Source organism: Talpa occidentalis, unplaced genomic scaffold (assembly GCF_014898055.3).
Source record: "Talpa occidentalis isolate TD23 unplaced genomic scaffold, MPIMG_talOcc4v2.1 talOcc4.2, whole genome shotgun sequence".
Lineage (NCBI taxonomy): Eukaryota > Metazoa > Chordata > Mammalia > Eulipotyphla > Talpidae > Talpa > Talpa occidentalis.
Genome location: NW_023602073.1, coordinates 55,233,557 through 55,253,004, shown reverse-complemented (window position 1 = coordinate 55,253,004; position 19,448 = coordinate 55,233,557). Strand labels below are relative to the sequence as shown.

General features: G+C 52.7%; 1 pseudogene; it reads right to left on the bottom strand.

Annotated features, from left to right (window-relative positions):
* Positions 1-17,098: 17,098 nt before the first annotated feature.
* LOC119252313 (60S ribosomal protein L24-like) lies at positions 17,099-17,846 on the bottom strand (annotated as a pseudogene).
* Between the last annotated feature and the right edge of the window lie 1,602 nt (positions 17,847-19,448).

The window sequence follows — 19,448 nt, the reverse complement described above, 5'->3', positions numbered from 1 at the left end:
AGGAAGTGGTGGGCAGTGCAGCAGTGGGCAGGTGTCTCCTGCCCTTGGATTCACTCTGCTGGGCCAAGCAGCTGGTCAGAAATGAAAACAAACACCAGGGATACAGGTTCCTGCTGTTAACAGCTTTAAACCACCAGAGGAAAACTCCAAATAAATATAATTAGAAACTTGTAAAAATGTCCTCTCTGTAAACCTGCTCCCCAGGGTCTACCCTTGAAGCACCCCCCCTTCTCCCACCCTCCCCCCCATACCGTGACACTCCACCCTCACCCAGAGAATCCTGAAACCCGTTTCCTTAGTCTGGATCTTCCCTGCAGCCCAGCAGCGCCTGCCCAGGTCTTCAGCTGGTCACTGTCAGTGACCAGATGTGGAGCACCTCTGGATTGGCGCTCTGTGATCCAAACTCCACAGCTCTCAAGGGCTATAGTTACGGTCACAGGGAACACCATGGGTAAGAGTGAGGGGCTATAGTGCCCCTAGTTAGGGGTCATTAAGCCCGTGTGCAGGGCCAAATCGACAAGCCAGCACCTTGGTGTGAAAAGGGGAGATGTCTAGGTTAGGACAGGGTGCAGAGGGCTAGTTCCAGACCTGGGAAGAGATGGTGTGGGACCAGGGACTGGGGCCGCAGGGCCTATCCACAGTTCAGTGTGGATAGGCATTTCCAGCCCACTTCCCAGCATTGTTGGACACACACACAATCACACACACTTGTTCTGCAGGGCCCGCTTCACGGGCATAGACCCCCACTTACAGACACAGTAGGAACTATGAAGCCCTTGGGGCCCCAGGAAACGGGTGTGGGAAGAAAGGAAGGCTAGCCAAGTGATACAGACTGGGGCAGGGCAGTGACACAGGGCAGCCAGGGGAGGCCTGGCCGCAGGACTGAGGCTTGCTGTCTTTCTTTTGCCTTCAGCGGGAAGATTTCCCTGAGATGTGCAGAATCTGAGAGCTGAAAGGGACCCGGCTGATACTCTGGTCATTTTACAAGTGAGGAAGAGAATTTCAGTTTCTCCTGCAGAGGCCACCTTTACCTAAACCCGCTGGCACCTTGCTCCCCCGCACCCCACGATGCCATTTGGGGCTGGCAGTGTGGGCAAGGGAGGTGGAGAGCAGCCAGTCTGTTGATAAAGAGGCCAGTGCGGGGGAAGGGGGGGGGTCCTCATCTCCTTTTACCCCGGTAAACTAACTCCTCTGCCCTCCAAACACCCCTGGGTTGGCAGTTGTTCTACTTCTACCCACCAGGAACGACAGTGCCTCTGTTTCCAGACTTCTGCCTTATAACTGAGCCTGAGAAGCTGTCCCCAGGTCTGGGCCTCTTGCGGGCACTGCCAGACTCAGCAGCTCCACCGTTTCCAGCCCTGACAGGGACTCTTTCTTATAAGCGGCCACGCGCTAGGTGTACGGGACAGCAGGGGAGGTACAGACTCGGACACTCGGGGGCCAGGGGTGGGTGGGAGGGCAGGGTCTGGGGAGAGTTCAGGCAGCAATTTCCTTCACCTCCATCTCCTATAGAGGGTCTGAAGCCATCCCTTCCCCCACCCTCAGTTTGAGGCACTGGACCAAGCCATTCCACTTCTTCACTTCTCCAATGAAAACAAAACGCACATTGCCCGGCTTCCTTTTTCCTCTCACCGGAGCCTGGCGAGAGCGTGTGTGTGCACGCGCATGCACACACACACACACACACACACACACGCGCGCGCACACACACACTCTGAGTCATGCACATGCACGTTCACCAACCCCAGTGAATGCACACCTCACATTCCCAAACTCACACCCAGGGCCGGGCCGGCTCCTTTTACAACAGGTCCCAGCCGCTCACATCTCAAACCGGTTCTCATGCTCTCGGATTCCTGAAGGTTTCAGAAAACAATTTCATTTAGGGGTTGCTCGTAACTTTTTTCTTTCTCTGCCTGCAGTCATTCTGGCCTCAGTGTCTTCTAGTGCCCTCTCTCGTATTCATCCTGCAGAGACTCACGGAGATGAGGGCTAAGAAGTGGAAAAGTTTCTGTACTGCCCCCGTCGCCCTAAGCTTCCCACCCCCCACTCCCATGGGGGGGGGTATGTCACTGAGAGGAGAGAGGTCAAAGGGATTCCTGAGGAATTTCTAAGCAGTCCTTTTCCACCCTCCTGGAAAAATGAGGGGGGGGGTGGGCTTAGAGGGGGCTGATTGAAGATCAGGCTTCAAGAGCGGGGACTCCTCAGTGTGGCCTGGATGGGGCACTGGCAATAGCGGGGCCACCCTCACCCGCTGACACGGTTATGGTTTTCATTTCATATTTTAGAGGGAGGGGCTAGGAGGAACAGTCCCCTCACTGTAAGAGCTGGCCACAGGAGCCCAGGGAAGCGGGGAGGAGAGGAAACAGCCACATTAAAGAGGAAGAGAGGGGTGGGGAGTGAGAGAGACACACACATACACCCAGACAGAGACCGGGAGAGACGCACCGAGACAGAGAGACACTGTTTGCCGCCAGATGAACGCTCAGTCCCAGGGATGGTGTTACTTGGAAATACACGACTTTATCAAAATTCTGTCCCTAATGAGGAGAGAAAACAACCAGGTAAACTAAACGTCCAGGCTGGCTCTCCCTGAGTCCGCCCTGGGGACAAGTTTCCCCAGGAGGCCTGGAGACCTTTTCATTCAGCTGTAACCTGAGCCCCTAAGAGAGGATTTTTAACCACTGCTGAGCGGGTCCCCCCCCCAAAAAAAAAAAAGCAAAGCAAATTAATGCTTTTAAGTTAACAATTATCTTGGTTATCCAGTCTGTCTACTTTAACATACACAGACAGGCACTTGAAAGATACTCAAAACCATGTACCCTCATGCTCACTCACTCCCAGGCACAGAAGCCTACCCATCCACTCGCGCACACACAGCTCTCAAAGACACTAAAGCGTATATTTGCACTTAGCAGCCTAGTCACAATAGACAGACGTGCAGTGTTGTCACCTATGGGTGACTGTGGTAAACCTCTCTCTCAGCTGCTTTCCTTGTCCCATCCAGTCCCCACCCCTGGCCCCCTCAATTTCAAACCACTTTGGTTCTCCCTTTGGGGTGTCTCTGGAGAAAAGGTACAGAGACCCAGATATCCCCAGCAGTATAGTAACTCAGTGCAAGACGCTTCAGGGGTTATTTGTGTTTTAAAGGCGAGCTAGAGCTTCATTTAAAAGCACGTGGCATTTAAGGCACACCATCTAGCACTGGTGATAACCGGGAGCTAGGGACACCCATGGCACTCTGTCTGTGGGTAACTTATGCTTCCTGCAGGTCTGGCTTGAGGGTTTGGGTTCAGAAACATCCCTCTAACCCAGCAGACCTGTTGTTAAGCAATCTTCTGCAGGCCGGGTTGACAAATGTCTTGAATAGCAGGGTCAAAGGAAAGAAGATGCAAAGCTAATTGCAGCCCAATTGTGGCTGGTGAATGAGATAAACAGTGGATAAAACTACTAGTCTGGAAGTTCCTCGAGGGCAAGGCCCTCCACCCGGGTTGCATTTCCCACAGCACCCAGTAGGGTGTCCAATGAAAGAGGGAGCCCTGGAGTACCTTGGGGAGATTAGGAGTCCTTCTGGCCTTGAAGAATGGACGGATGTCCCGATTTGGGACCCTCAGCTTGACAGTACCTGTCCCATCTAGGCATCTGCCCCCAGAAGCCCCGCTGAATATACTGCTTGCTCCCCCTTCTGCCCCCAGCCCCCCAGTCTCACGAAGCCACCACAGACACTGGCTCCAACTTGAAAGACGCCCTTATCTTGTCTCTAGATTACTGCATGAAATCTGTTCCTTCCTTCAGACTAAACTCCCTAGCTAATTCCATGTTGTGAGTAAGTCAGCACACACTACAAAAGCCAGCTTTGTTTATGAAAACACAGGCAAATCCACAGTGGGAGTGGGGTTGCTCCCAGGCTGAGGGTGGCAGTGGTAGTGGACTGTCTGGAACCAGGACTGGAGAAAGGGAAGTCTGGAGTTGGGAGGGGCCGGGTGGGGGGCTGGAAGCTGACAGCTCAGGGTCTCCAGTGTTGGGTTCTGTGAAAGGACAGGTTAGAGGAGGTCAGGCTGAAGCAGCAGTGTTGGGGGAGAACAGGATGGCATTGACAGAGCACCTTCCTTTCAACAGAGTGGGAACCCCTTCGGTACACAGAGCAGCTTAAGAGCAGTGTGCGCAGGCTCTGGACACAGCGACCTGACTGCCAGACACTCAGGCTTCCCCAACTCCCAAGTTCAACTTTCCCTTCCCGCCAGCCACCTCTACACCCCAGCATGGCTTCGAGAACCCCTGGGACAATAGGCAGACTCATATCCTCCTGGGCAAGGCCTTGCCAGGAGGAATTTTCTTTTTGTACATATAAATCTCTTCCTGGGTGAGGACATGATGGGGGGAAGGGTGCAGCAAGAGGTCAAGGGGGGAGGGGAGGCTGTCCCCAAGAGAACTGTGGCCCACCAGTCTAGTTTCTGCCAGCGCAGCCTTGGGACTGGCCAGGCAATGCGCCCGGGGTCAGGGTTGGGGGTGGGAGGGCCTCCCTGTCTCTCTCTCTAATTCCTAGAGGGATCTGTCAGAGCTCCCTGGCCTGGAATTTTACTTTGTTATTTTAATGCAATTCTGACCTGGATTTAAATGGAATTGGAAACCAGAGGCCTTAATAAATAAATATTGTGATAAGAAATGAAAGCCATGCAAGACGAAAGGGATCGCACCCCACCCCTCCCAAAGAGGCAAGAAACGCGACATTCTTGCTGGGAGGCAGAGCTCTGCAATTCTCTCTTCTCCAGCCCCTCGCCCTGCAGCGAGAGACAAGGTGGTGCTTCCATAAAAGATCCTATTTCCCCGTCCTGTTTTCCCATTGATAAGACAACAACTTCAAAATTTCGATCTAACTCTGCCCGAGGGCTGCGGGTAGGGGGAGAAAGCGACATCGCACGGCCGAAGTTTTCCTCCGTCTCTGAACTGAAAGCCACGGCTCCAGGCGCCGGCAGCGTCTGGGAGGAGACTCGCACTCCTGGGGGACACGCAGTCTTTTGTAGCCGCCGGGGTGGCAGTGAAGTCGGGCAGGGATTCCGAGATGCGTGATCCCTTCTCCCCACGGCGCCCCCAAAACCCGACTCACCCCGCCGCCCCCGGCTCCTCAGCCTCGCGCCCGGGGCGCGGCGCCCAGAGGTCGGGACCCGGCGGGGGAGTCGGGCGCGCCGCGCCGGGTCCTGACAGCGGCACCTTCCCGGCACCTGCCCTGCCCCTCGGAAACCGCGCCGGGCGCTCGGCCCCGCGGCCCCGCGGCCCCTCCTCGCTTACCTTGCGCGGCTCTGCCGGGCTGGGCGGCGCGGGCGTGGACCAGCAGGACGAGCAGGCAGAGCCCGGGCACGCGCCCCGAGCCCATGGTCGCGGCGCCCCGCGGCCGGGCGGCCGGGGCGGGTCCCGCGGCGCGGGGAGGGCGGAGGCGGCCGGGCCCCCGCGCGCCGGAGGGGGAGGGGAGGGGCGCCCCGCCGGGGCCGGGCCGGGGGCTGCGGGCGCGGGGCGCGGCGCCCTCGGCCGGAGGCTCTCGAGGCTGCGGGCTGGCCCCGGCCCGACGCCGGGAGAGCGAGCCCGGCGCCCGGCGCCCGACGGAAGGCAGCCCCCGCCCTGCCCGGCCCGGCTCTGCTCGCGGCGGCGGCGGGGCTGCGCGGCGCGATCCCACCCGACTCCGGCGTCGCCGGCGAGAGCTGCGGCCGGGGCGCGCGCAGAGCCCGGCCGGGACCTGGGAAAGGGGAGGGGAAACGCCGCGCCGCAAGCACGCCCTTCTGCCGCTTTCTTCCTCTCCGCTCTCTCCGTCGCTTTTTCTTCGCCTTTCTCCTCCTCCTCTCTCCTCCTCTCCGCGCTCCTTCGCGTCCTCTCCCTCCTCCCCCGCCCTCCTCCACCTCCTTTCCGTGCCTTTTTCTTTCAAATGGGGCCTCGGCGCGGCGGCCGCTCCCCCTGCGCGCCCGGGCGCGGCGCCCCCTCCCCAGGCTGCCGGGCCGCTGCCTGCAGGAATTTACAATCCGGCGCTGGGGGAGCGGGCCCGGTCTCCATGGAGACGGCTTCCCCGGGAGCAGGGAGGTCAGGCTCAGACCGCGCACAATCAATGGATCAATGCAAGCCCCGCTCGGCTCCAGACCAAACAGCGCCCGGCTCCGGCTCGTTCTCTCCCCGCGGAGAGAGTGGGGGAGCTGGGGTGCGCCCCCGCGCTCGCACGCGATGAGAGCCGTGCGACGCCGAGCCGCACGCACACCTCCGCCAGCAGACAAAGAGGGAGCCGGGTGTCTGGGCTGCTGGGGCGAACCGGGACGCACAGGCTCTCGGGCACGTCCACTGACACGACCCGACGCGCGGGGCACGGTCACACGGGACCTCCCCAAACTGAGAGCGCCTCCGACACCCGGTCGAGCAACACCCTGCTAATTCTTTACCCTCCACCATACCCCGCCCTCAGGATTCACCCCTCACTCCTAAGGCTGGGTCCACTTGAATCCTCCTGCTGCTGGAATTGCCAGCCTGAGGGCAGAGCCCTCGCAGCTGAGGCCCTGGAGGTAGCCGGCTGAGCCAGTGACTCAGGTAGACCTGGGCTCCCGTAGAAAACACTCAGCACAGGGCCACAGGCTAACCACGCGACCACGTCCATGTGTGCAGAGGTAAAGGCGAGCACGGCATGCTCCTCCAAGCCTGCCCTTAATGCTTCAAGATGTGATCCTGATGGCTCTTAACCCTTCATCTGTCCAAATGCAGGGACAGAAGAAAGAGAAACGGTTTGTTTGTTTGCTTGTTTTTTAAAAAAGATTTATTTTATGCATACAAGAGCTGGGGTACAGGCCAGAGGTGTGAGGGGGTGAGAGGATTCACCAGAGACAGAGTGGGGAGCAGAACAGGCAGATCTACTGAAATACACTGCTGAGAGGAGCAGTGGGCGAGTCAGAGGAGGTCTGCTGCGCCATGTGGGTCACCTGCCTGGCTAGAGTTAGAACTTGTGCTGCAGAGGCTGCAAACAGTTTTATAGGTTGCGTCTTAACCACTTGCACCACCAGGGAAGCCCCTGTTTGCTTGTTTTTTAAATAGGGACAAAGTGTGCCAGAAGAGCAGTATCCCTGGACCACAAACACCTCCTTTTGATGCATTTACAGCCTCTGGAAGGAAGAACCTTTTGAAGGGTGATGAGAGCTTTCTAGGAGTACGGGGCAGCAGTCACGCTGAGACCATGCCAGGCCCCAGGCAGTGTCTTATGCTTCAGAGTCCACTTTCTGCAGGGACTAGGGCTCGAAGTCTTCATATTACCTAGAAAGAAGGAACAACGACCAGGATCTCCTTGAAAAAACTCACTTCTGAGCCCCTTGGTACTGACTGTTCACATCAGCTGAGGTGACAGATGAGCTTTGGCAGAGGACTCCCTAGATCCCAAGAAGAATAACTGAGCCTTCCCTTCTCCAGGGATTGAGTGGAAATATAGGAGAGTGGAAATAGACTAGGGCACTTGGGTTTATTTGTCCCCGGCTCTGTTTTAGGATGAAATTACCTTTGAATAAATTGCATGTCAATGGGCCTCAGTGCCCTTGTCTAGAAAACGAGTGGATAAGTTCGGCGGTAGAAAGGGGACAGTGCCTTTCTGAAGCCTGTGGGAGGTCTTAGGACCCCTTGCACAGTGTGAGAGGTCATGGTTGGGAGGAGACGCATGGATCATGGGGATGGCTGCCGGTCCCATGGAGGGGAGACTGCAGAGAGGTTGGTTCAGATGATCTCTGAGGTCCCTTCCAGCCCTGTCGCTCTAGGATTCCCTCCTTTTTCATACCATTGGCAAACCCCTCCCCTCGAAGCAGCTTTGCTGCCACCAATTATGTGTAGGACTGGAGGACAAGCACTAACTTGCCATCCTCTCTGCCTCAAACAAGAGTGGTTTAAAAAAAATAAAGAAATAAAGAAAGAATTAGAGGTTGCCAGCGGGTGCCTGATCCATATGAGAGCACAGGGAGTGAGCTGAGGAGCCCCCCCGCCCCCAGGCTTTGGACACTAGTCTGAGCTCCCCTGGGCCCTTAGGAAAGGCTCCGGTCTACCCTCTAAACCACAGGTAAGGTGGCCTGGAGAATTCTGTAGGGACAAGTTAATAGGCTCTCTCAGATCTCCTCTCCAGTCCAGTGTGGGGCCCTGGTCCTCTGAGTGTGGGCATTGCCCTGGCTGGGGTGGGGGGTGGGGCGGGAAGGAGGCCTGGGTGGGTTGCCTCTCTGGTAGGCTTGCTGGCTTCTACTCTAATTTCCATTTTCTCATCCTGTCAGCTTTCCTCTGCTCCTTTAGGACCAGGTGAGCTTTTCCTCCACATCCGGATATAGGGAGCAGGTCCCACTCTGCCCCCCCCACCCCCATCTAGGTGCAGTCGTTCCACGGATTCTATGGGAGGAGAACCAGACCTGAGCTCCCTGGGGCACTGGGAGTCACATTGCCACCTGTCCGGTCCACTTCTTTAGGGACTTTCTTTCTTTTTTTTTTTTTTTTAAGATTTATTTATGTATGCACACAAGAACTGGGGTACAGACCAGAGATGTGGGAGGATGAGAGGATTCACCAGAGACAGAGTGGGGAGCAGAACAGCAGAACACTGCTGAGGGGAGCAGCAAACGAGTCAGGAGAGGTCTGCTGCGCCATGCGGGTAGCTCCCTGGCCGGGGATGGAACTTGTGCTGCAGTGGTGCGGACAGCTTCATAGGCTGCGTCCTAACCCCCTGCACCACCAGGGAGGTCCTTTTAGGGACTTTCAAATGGATAATGATTCAGGAAGATGACAGGGAAAGAATAATGAATAAATAAATAAAAAACAAAGAATAATGGCTCTTACAAGTGGTACTACAAAAACAGCAGTATCTGCCACATCCTTACTGCTGGGGCAAAATGCCTGGTGTTCTCTGAGCTTCCTATCCTCATCTCTCAGGTTCCAATTTGCTTTGGGGCTTTACTCGCCTTCATGAATACTCCTGACAGTCATTTCATTCTAATCTTTACTGTAAATATCTAAGGAGAGGACTGATACTCTTAGTTTGATCCTGTCTGGGGATACCTCTGCCAGGACTCTACCACACCCAGGGACTTCTCTCCCCCTGCATGAGCCTTTGCTTTTTGTCTCTGATCCTTGGCTTCCCATCCGTAAAACAAATCCAGTGATCTTACCTTGACCGGCTGGTGGCATGGGAAGCATGTACACATTGGAACTAGACCACCCTGAGGTCAAGGTCAAGCCCCGCCATTTCCTGCCATCTCTCTACTCCTGGTGAGTTCTTTCACTTGTCTGAACCTCAGCTTCCTCATCTGGAAAATGAGTAAGGTCATGCAGTCTCAAAGGTGAGGTGCTCATCAGTGTCTAACTCCATGGGTTCTAGGAAGAAACAAATCCTCCGTTCAGGTGTCAACTCTGTTACTTTCCAGTAGTGTGATTTCAAAGAAGGTACTCAGTCTTAGTGAGCTTCAGTTTTCTCCTCTGACAAAGGGAATAAAAACACCTATCCCATAGGTCCATGGAGTTAATTAAATGAGATCTTGTATGGAAACCCTGGCATATGGTAGGCAGCACTGGCTATTGTTATTTCCACTACCTAGAAGGAGCAAAGGCCACAGCATTTGACAGTAAGGGTAGAGTTGTGACTGGGAAGAAGCATTCTTATCTCAGGTCAGACTTGAATGCTGCTGGGTGTGAACACAGCCACCTGGACTTGATCCTCATCCTCCACCCCACCCCCCCACCTGCCGCCCCACGGGTCCTGTCTGTCACACATTCCTACTGAGAAACTTCCAAAAATGCCATGCATTCCAGCTCTCTGACCCTGTCAGCAGCATTTCCAAGTTGGAGAGTTAGAAGGAAACTCACCTGCCAGGTAGGATAGCTCCAGATTCCTTCTTTCCTTACCACTTTGTCCCTCTTACTCTGCCTTAAGAAGGCACACACACTCCGAGACACACAGTAGAGCCCATGTCTGCCATTTACTGAGGGCTTTCTGTGTGCCAGGCATTGTTTAAGCACTCTAGTACATACCTATCAGGTAAGAATTATTGTGCCCATTTTGCTGATGGGAAAACTGAGGCATACCTTGCCCAGATGACTGACTAAGGAGGGATAAAACCAAGACTTGGGCCGAGATCTGACTCTAAACCTTGTGTACCTCCTCCAATCTCTATACTGTCTTCTCTGAATCCACAGGGCCATAACACATTCTTGCCACTGTTCGTGTATAGTCATCTGGGGCAGACTGAGTGTCAGAGACCAAGCCCTTCACGTGCAGGAGGTAGTGGGCAGTACCCTTGCTGTGGAGGATCATCTAGGAGTTGAAGTTCAGAAGACTTTAGCCATTACCTTTGTCTTACAATGCAAGGCCACAACACTTTCCTAAGATCACACAACATATAGAAGAGGCTAAGCTAGGAAGGAGAACCTGCATCTCCTCTGCTTCTGACTGCTGGCTCCGTACCCCTCAGCCTGTATCCTCAGAGCTGCCCGTTCTCCCTTCCCCCCGTCTTCCTCTTCCTGATGGTTTGACCAGTCAACTGGCGTGTTATTTAGCTCATGTCCTGCTCCCAACACACTCTGTCCTAGGCCCTCCAGGGTGCACGAAAGAAATAGAAAATATAATCCCTGCTTGAAGACATGTATCGACACCAGCGTATGGCTCTGTCTCCTCCCCACTGCAGGGCAAAAAAAAGCGCTCAGATGCCTCCAGACTGACCAGGATGGCAAGATTTATATATGCAAAACAGATGTCTAAGTGCCACCCTGAGGGGTCCAGACAAAATGTGTCATGGAAAGTTAGAGGAAACAGAAGTCAGACATCCAAGAAGACTTCGAGGACAAGAAGGGGTAGAGCTGGATCTTGATGACACTCAAGCAGAAAGAAATAGATGGACAAGATAGAAACAAAAACCAGTGATTGACAGATGAAGAGGAGAAAAAGAAACAGAACAAAAACAAAAGAAATAGAAGGGAGAAAGGAGGCCGGAGGGGAGGGTGTTGTGGGGAACATGTTGAGCCTGGTCTGTTCTTATTTCCTGCCTGTCCCGGAATGAGATCACCCTGAGGTCAAGGGCAGGTCCTGCCATTTCCCGCCATCTCTCTACTCTTGGTGGGTTCTTTCATTTGTCTGAGGCTCAGCCTCCTCATCTGGAAAATGGGCATGGTCATGCAGCCTCAAAGGTGAGGGGATTATTGCTTTCTCTATGGGCAGAGGATAGGAAACAAAGGTCTTTCAGTCTGCTGGGCCCCTGGATTCCAGGAGTAACTGCTCCAAGACCCTTGATCTTGCCCTTCACAGAGAAGCCCCCTGGTGGCCCTGCCAGCCCTTGGGGAGGGGTGTGGCCTGGTTGGAGCTGCCTGCACCTGTTCCAGACTCTGGCCCCTTGGGCGGCCTCCTTGGTTCCTCCTGTCTCCTCTCTGCCTTTCTTCCCTTCCCACCCCCATACCTGAGTCACATTGCCACCTGCTTCCTCCCCACCTGCTCACTGACTGCTTCCACGAAGGAAACAAAATTCTACCACCTGCCAATTGGCGTCAATACTGATGTGTGGTTCCAGCCGCCTCCACATCACAAGGCAAGTCTCCAAACTGCCCCGGCCTGCGCCCTGTCCCCTTCCATGCAGCTGCTCCTCCAAACTTTGGCTTCTTCTCTGCCAACCTCAGCTGCCTTTCATGCCCAACCAGCACCCTCAACTCCTGTTTCACCGAGAAGCAGAAGCCATCCGGCATGGCCTTCCTGTCTGCCCCTCGTGCTGGGGGCGGAGTCCCTCGCTTTGGCCATGGCCAAGGCCACAGACCTGTGCAAGGCTCCCCTTCCCTCCTGCCCCTATGGAGCTGGTGCTGTCAATTACCCCCTCCCTCGGGATTTCTCCCCTCAGCCTTTCTCCTCTGCACGTGGCACAACCCGCAGCATCCTAGCAGCGGCAACAACAAACTTCCCCAGACCCTGCTGCCTCTGCTCCTTCCAGGCTCCTGGACTGCTAAGAGGTGCACCCCAGCTCTGCCTCCGCTTCGCTGCCTCTCTTCACCCGTCAGCCCACGCAGTCTGGCCCAGGCCTCCTCTGACACCCCTCCTCAAGGCCTCCCTGTCCAGGGCTCTTGCCGGTCCTTACCTGGCCTGACCTCCTGCATCATCGGAAGCCCCTGATCGTGCTTCTTCCCTTTCTTGGAGCCCTTTCTTTCCCCAAATCTCCTGCTGGCCACTCTCTCCACGGGCCCCTTTAGTGCTATGCCATGCGACCTCACCAGGGACAGCAAAGGCAGGGCGCAGCATGTAGGCTTTGTAGTCTTAAGTTCAAATCCCAGCCCCCCTCCATGGGAACTTGAGCCAGTGTGAATCTCTTCACCACCCTGAGCTTCAGCTTCCTCCTCTAGCAAAGAGAGGATAAAATTCTGACCTTGTGGAGGGTTGTCAGAGGGATATTGCTGATGAGTCATATGAAGTTGGTGGACCGTTTCTGCTGGGTGGTGGGACATGTACCCCCAAATGTACTGAAGACCCCCCAAATCTATACACTAGACCCTCTTTTTTCTAGCTCTAATTCGTTTTGTCTAGTTTTCAGATTTATATCTCTTATTTCCTCCTTTCTCTTTTAACTAGTCCATTCTTTCTGCCTACTTACAGATCTTTCCAATGGTGTTTTTCAAGACCTCAAGCTAAACTGACTTCTAGCTCATTGTACTCAACATTCTTCTGACACATCCTCTTCCTGTAATCTCCATCCTGGGTTAGTGGTCCCAGAACCCACACAGAGACCCCAGCTGCATTTCTCAGAACACGTAAGGACTCTTTCCTCCTCCCTCACCGAACCAGCCACAGACCCTGATAGCCCTGGCTACAGACCTGTTCTTTTCCACTAGTCCGTCAAAACTTTGAAGGCAGGACCCACTATATCCCTTAGCCCCAAAGCATATGCTCGTTGCATAGTTGTGCTCAGTGAATGTTTGTTGAATGAGTTAAAGAATGAAAGAATGCTGAGCATCCCTGACTTTGTCACCCTGCCTCCCACCAGCCAGAGATTGCTTCAGTTTCCCTAAAGGACAGGTGGCAGAATGAGTGTCACCTAGAGGGGCAGTGTGGACACTAGGGGCAGTGTGGAGACCCCAAGCTGATGAAAACCCACAGGGTCGCAGGGGGTCTGGGAGGGGTCTCTGGCCAGAGACTCAGATACTGGAAGACAAAGAAGCAGAGCCGGAACATTCCAAGCTAGAGCTCATGATCCCCCCGCAAAGTTTGGAGAATTGGATAATGGTGGACTGCATAAAGCAGTCAGAGGCAGGGGACTGGTTGAGAAAAGCCTGGGACCGGTAGATGGAGTGGGGTCCACCGCTCCCTGCCCTGTGATCCTTGAGGAGGCAGACTCAGGATTCAGTTCCTCATTGTCTCCACCTTTTCATCAAAGATCTTTCCTTACAATTTCCACCATCAGTAAATCACTCCTTTGAGCTAAACTTTGTATTCTGTGGGTCCCAAATACAAATACCCCTAGCAGAGGGTGGTACCAGGCTGAATTTTTGCCAGTTCAAACTTTAGTTATCAGTGGAAGCCTTAGCAAAGGGGTGACAGAGGAGGGGCTCCAGGGACACTCAAAATGGGCCTCCTTACTGCCCATGAACAGCTTTGCACCCCTGCCCAGTTTCCTTATGGCTGTCCTCCCCCGGGTCCCTGCTAGACTACTCCTCAGAGGAAAAGATGGAGCGATGAAGGAGGTGCACTCCTTCTAATAGAATAATTTCTGTGGGCATCCTGGACTACAGAAGGATGGATGGGATACTGGGGCAAAAGTAAAGGCATTCATGAACCAGCTCTTGAAGTGAATTTCTGTAAAATAAAACTCAATTTTTCAATAACTTCTGTTAGATTTTGTGAAAGGGCTCCCACAGGGCTAAGGACCCTTTGAGTAGAAGTTGAGAACCTGCAACAAGGATGGGGTTGGAATCTTTGCCGGCATGTGCTTAAGCTGAGTGTTCTTTCATATCCTTACAAAAGTTGGCTTCTCACTTTTGACAAGAGGATCTCCCTCCCATGTGCCACCTTTATTCCCCTGTCCTAAGTGGAGCTGTCCTAGGAATCATGCTGAGCTGGATTGGCAAAGCTAAGGGGCATCACAACCAGCCTGGGGTTCCTTGGTGTCCTGTTCTGGTCCTGCAAAATCCAGTCTGCAGGAGCCTGCCGTGTGCAAAACAAGCTTGGAGCCTGGTTCAATCATGTCCCTCCCCTTGACCAAGCCTGAGGGCTACTGGTGAGGGTAGGAGCGGGCTAGCTTCTACCTCACCAGTCCCCTCAGACCCTGATCCAATCCTGCTGGAATTTATTGAGAAATTTGGGGGCTGTTCTTCGACGACCCAAGCTGTAACGCCACCGTTCGCCAGTAGGTGCCGCCATCTAACATACCATCCTCCAGCCTTCAGACCTTGGGGAGCCTTTTCAAGGAAACCAGTGCTTCAAGTACACTTGAATTATGAAGTTATTATAAGTGAGATCTACCCAGATCAGTAAAGTTAAGATGTGGGATTGATTGTATGTGTGTTTCTTTATAACCATAGCCTCAGTTTTTAATGAGCTTGATACACATTTGTGCACTTACTACGCGCAGGATCTTAAAGGATGGGAATTCAAAGATGACATGGTTTCTTCTTTTAAGTTCATAATTAGGTAGGAGAGAAATTTGCATCTAAATAATAAGAATAAAAGGCAGAACATGGGAAATGCCCATATACGGAGGTGCCAACATAAAATTTGAATGAGGGCATAAAGCAGACAGATTAATTCCAGCTGCAAGCTTGGAGACGATTCAGAGGAGGAGAGGGTTTAAAGAAGCGCTCAGAGAATACATACAATGCCCACACATGGAGATGGGTGAAGAGGGTGTGGGCTTCCCAGGTGGTGGAAACAGGTAAGCAAGGGCTTGGAGGGAGCAATGTCTCCAGGGAATTAATCATGTGGTTCAACCTGAAACTTATTTAAGGGGGTGGGAAGGGAGATCTGAAAGTTGGGGTGGGCACAGAGGATGAAGATCCTGTTTCCATATGATGCTAGGAGTTGGCCCCACTACTTTAAAGCAAAGCAGCAGTATGGCTGGCTCAAGCCATGAATTGGTTTTACATACTCTGGGCTTTATGTACTCTGCAGGATTTCTTGAATGTTTAATGAATTTACTGCATCATGGATTCAGGAAGAGAACAGAGGAGAGGCAGGGGAAAGGGGACATAAAAAGAAGTGACCAAGAGGGAAATAATGGCTGGAAGAAATAGAAAGAGGGAGAAGGAGCAGGAGGCAGCAGAGGAGGCAAGGCAGACCCTGCAATGGGAGGAGGCTCGGCTCCCAGACTGAGCTGAGGGGACTATTGGCCTTTTCCAGGCCAGCAGCCTCTGGCTCCAGGCCCTGGCCGAACCACAGAAGACAATGTGAGGCGGGTTTGTTTGGTGATGTATTTTCTGCTGGCCCTGTTTGTTTGTTTTCCATTTTTCTGGCAGTGGACATTTCTGGAGTAGGGAAGGAGGAGGAGGTCAGGGGTGTGACTGGCATTGACAATGGTCTCCAGGCCGGGCTCTAGACTGATGGTGTCCTTTAGTGGGGAACTTGTGGACATTGGAGCTGGGCTTGGCTGTCCACAGGAGGGCCCTCTATGTGGCCTCCCAGTGCCAGGTGGCTTCCTCACGCCTGGGGATGGTTTGCACCAGGCTCTTTGTCCTTGTCTTTCCCCAGCAGGAAAGAATTAGTCCTTGAGGCCTGAGTTCCTTGCTTGTGAAGCCAGGATGTTGTGCTGGGCTGGGGAGCCCTTGGGGGTAATGAGAGCAGCCACTTCCAGCTCGGTGCTGGGGAACTCAAGGGAGGGGGGCACTTGAACCAGCCTGCTCCTAAGCCCTGCCGATGAGTCTGGCTTTCTCCTGTCCCACAGACCTTGGAAGCCAACCTAACGAGTGCTATTAAAATTAATGAAACGCAATGATTCCTCCATTTGCTCAGTTACAACTCTTTACAAGATTACTCCCTCTTGCAAAGGAGATTCATTTGAGCCACCAGGACTTGGCCTTTGTCCTCCTGATTTTATTGGCCCATTAACAAGATCAGATGGTCTTGGCTGACCAGGAATATCTTGTACCAGAGGTTCAATCAAACCCCATTGGGCTGAATCTCCAGTAGCCTTTTGGTTCCAGATTAGCATAAAAACAGCCCCTGTTGCCCTTCTTCCCTCTTGTTTCCCCACCTCCAAACACCAGTTTTAAATGTATGTGTAGGGCAATGTGGGAAGACTCCAGAAATTAGGAGGTGCTTTCCTAGGCCCTTTAAAATGTGTATCACTCCACGGATGGAGAAATTCCCTTAGTAAGAACTCAGTTCCTTTGGCTTAAGGGCTTTACTCCCAGTAAAATGGAAATACACTGAACCTTGTTAGTCATTTACAGGTTGGTGTGAATTAGTTCATAAGGTCATGGATAGGTTTCCAGGAGATCTGGATAGGTTTCCAGGAAGTTTCCAGGGAAACTTCTAAATTGTATTCAGAGTTTTGTCTCCAATGTTCATTTTTCCAGAGTTCCTATAGCTTTCTTCAAATTCCAATGACACACATCCTTGTCCTCTGTAAAAAGGTATTTAAAAAAAAAAAACACTCTATAGAAGTAGAAGAAGAATGGTCCATAATTGGGGCATAGAAGACAAACTCTCCTACTTGAACTATCTGGTTGGCCAGCCATCCCCCTGAGGAGGTACCATCCTCTCCTCCTTTGGTGACATTTCTTCCACAGACCTTCTGTTGTCAGTACAGCTCAACCATGTCTTTCCTAAATTTTTTTTTTTAAGACTTACTTATTTATACAAGAACTGGGGTACAGTCAGAGGTGCGGGAAGGTGAGAGAATTCACCAGAGACAGAGTGGGGAGCAGAACAGGCAGACGGACCGAAGACACTGCTGAGGGAGCAGCGGGCAAGACAGGAGAGGTCTGCCGCTCCGTGTGGATTTCTCTGTGGCTGGTTGGGAATTGAACCCATGCTGCAGAGGCTGCAGACAGCTTCACAGCACGGCGCTCAACTGCCTGCGCCACCAGGGGAGGCCCAATTTATTATTTTAAAGTTTATTTAGTTGACATGTAAAATTCTGATCTTACTATCTCAGCGTTTTCCAACTCAGGGAATAGAAACCTTCACAGACTTTTGCTTCGGTACTGCCTTGGTGGGAGCCTTAGTAGCAGCCATTGCTGTCTTTTTAGATTTTTTCTTAGCCTTCCTTGCTTCCTTGACCTGAGAGCTTGTTCTCATTTAGCCTTTCTTCCTTCAGTTTTCTGATTCTTCTTGGCCATTTTATCAGCAAGAGATAGCCCAGTGGTGGCCCCTGAATTTGACTGGAAGTGAGTCCTTTTCTTTTGGATTTCTCCTGACTGTCCCTTTTTGTGCTTTCTTTTGTAGAGGACAGTTCATTTTATTTGCTGAGTTTATTATTCCTCTTGGAGACGAATGCTGACTTGCATTTTGCATTAAGAAATTGAAAAGCTGGGTCTCCCCTGGTGGTGCAGTCGTTGAGCGCTGGGCTGCGAAGCTGCCTGCAGCCTCTGCAGTGCCAGTTCGATCCCCGGCCACTGGCGAGGGTCACACATGGCACACAGACCTCTCCTGCTGCTCCTGCTGCTCCCCAGCAGTGTACTTCGTCAGTCTGCCTGTTCTGCTCCCCGCTCTGTCTCTGGTTAATCCTCTCACCCTCCCGCGCTTCTGACTGTACCCAGTGCTTGTATAAATAAAAATAAAATAAAAAATCTTTAAAAATAAAAAAAAAATTGAAAAGCTTCTCTGCCTATCCTGGCATAGCTCCTTCCAGGTCCAGGGCAGATCCATGCTTGCTGAAACTACACGGCTCCACCTTCATGGCCAGGCTGCAGGGAGGAAGAAAGATGGCCAACGACGTGGCTGCGCCTTCCGCACTTCCCACCCCACTGATACTCTGTTATAAAGCATAAATAAGATCACTTTACTTCTGGGTTAAAATCCTGCAGTGTTTTCTCATTGCTCTGAGCATGATTTCCAGGGGCTTGGTATGGCCTTCAAGGTCTGGAGTAGGCTGGTCTGGCCACCCTCTCTGGCGCCACTTGTGCCCCCTGTTCTCCTCTGCCACCACCCTTTAGCCACACAAAGCTTTCCGATGGTCCTAGACAAGCCAAACTCCTTGGGCAGGGTAGAGTATGGAGAGACAACAGCACATTTGGAAGGCCTATTCATACATGCTTAGGATGGCTTATAAATACTCGATTTATTTTTTTAAAGATTTATTTATTTATGCATACCAGAATCAGGTACAGCAGGTACAGGCCAGAGGTGTGGGAGGGTGAGAGGATTCACTAGAGACAGAGTGGGGAACAGAACAGTCAGACTGATGAAATACACTGCTGAGGGGAGCAGCGGGCGAGACAGGAGAGGTCTGATGCCCCATGTGGTAGCTCCCTGGCCTGCCAGGATTGTACTTGTGCTGCAGAGTTTGCGGACAGCTTCATAGCGCTGCGCTCAACTGCCTGTGCCACCAGGAAGGCCCTAAATACTTGATTTTTTGACTACTTAGCTTTTCCTGTGCTTTCTCTCCCTGCTAGGATATAAACTCCATGAGGGCAGGCTGCTTATCTGACTTCCTCCCCTCTGTCACCTCATCATCTTCCACCATGGCTGCCATACACAGTAGGTCCTGAATAACTATCTGTGGAATGAGTTGATAAGGGTGGTGGGAGGGCAGAGAGGGAGAGAGACTCTTCTGGAATGTCAAGGCAAGGTTTCTTGAGCACACTGACACTTGAAGTTTGCATGGAAAGGTGGAGGGTGGAAGGGAAAATGTGTCCTGGGATGGGGCTTAAGGGATGGCAGAAGCAAGGTCTGGAAGAACACATAGCCAAAATATACTGCTGTTGACCCCAGGAACACTCAGGCAGCACAAACTTCTCGGGAAGCAGAAGGACATATCCAATGACTCTGGTTTCGGTCCAAGGAAGTACTTGAGTCCCTTGATGGGGGAGTAGAGGAAAAAGCCAGCCAGGTTGGAGCCTAATAAAAGTGGGGTCCAACAAGGGAGGGTTTTGATCATTGAACCTGGAATCTGGACTTTGCTGAGGCCAGTTTCTGAAAACAAATGATTATTCCTCTTGTGGTGTCTGATGTTGGTGATCCCAACTGTTCTGAGGCCTCAGGCCCCTGGACTCAGCTCTGTGGCCATAGCGCAGTCAAAGGACTGACTAGACAAGGGAGCCTAGAGCTGTACAGAGAGCTCTGAGACCTAAGTGGGAGCGGCCCGGGGCTGCTTCCATCTCCTCCCCCCCAACCCCTCTCTTGATGTGTGGCCTTGCTCAAGGCGCTGGACTGCAATGGACCTCCAAGTCCTCCTTTTGGAAAACAGAGTTAACAATACCTGCCCCATTCAGAGGAGAAATGAGGTCATGTTTGTGCAGCATTGTGAATTCACTGGAGACAATGAGTGTATTCTTTTTAA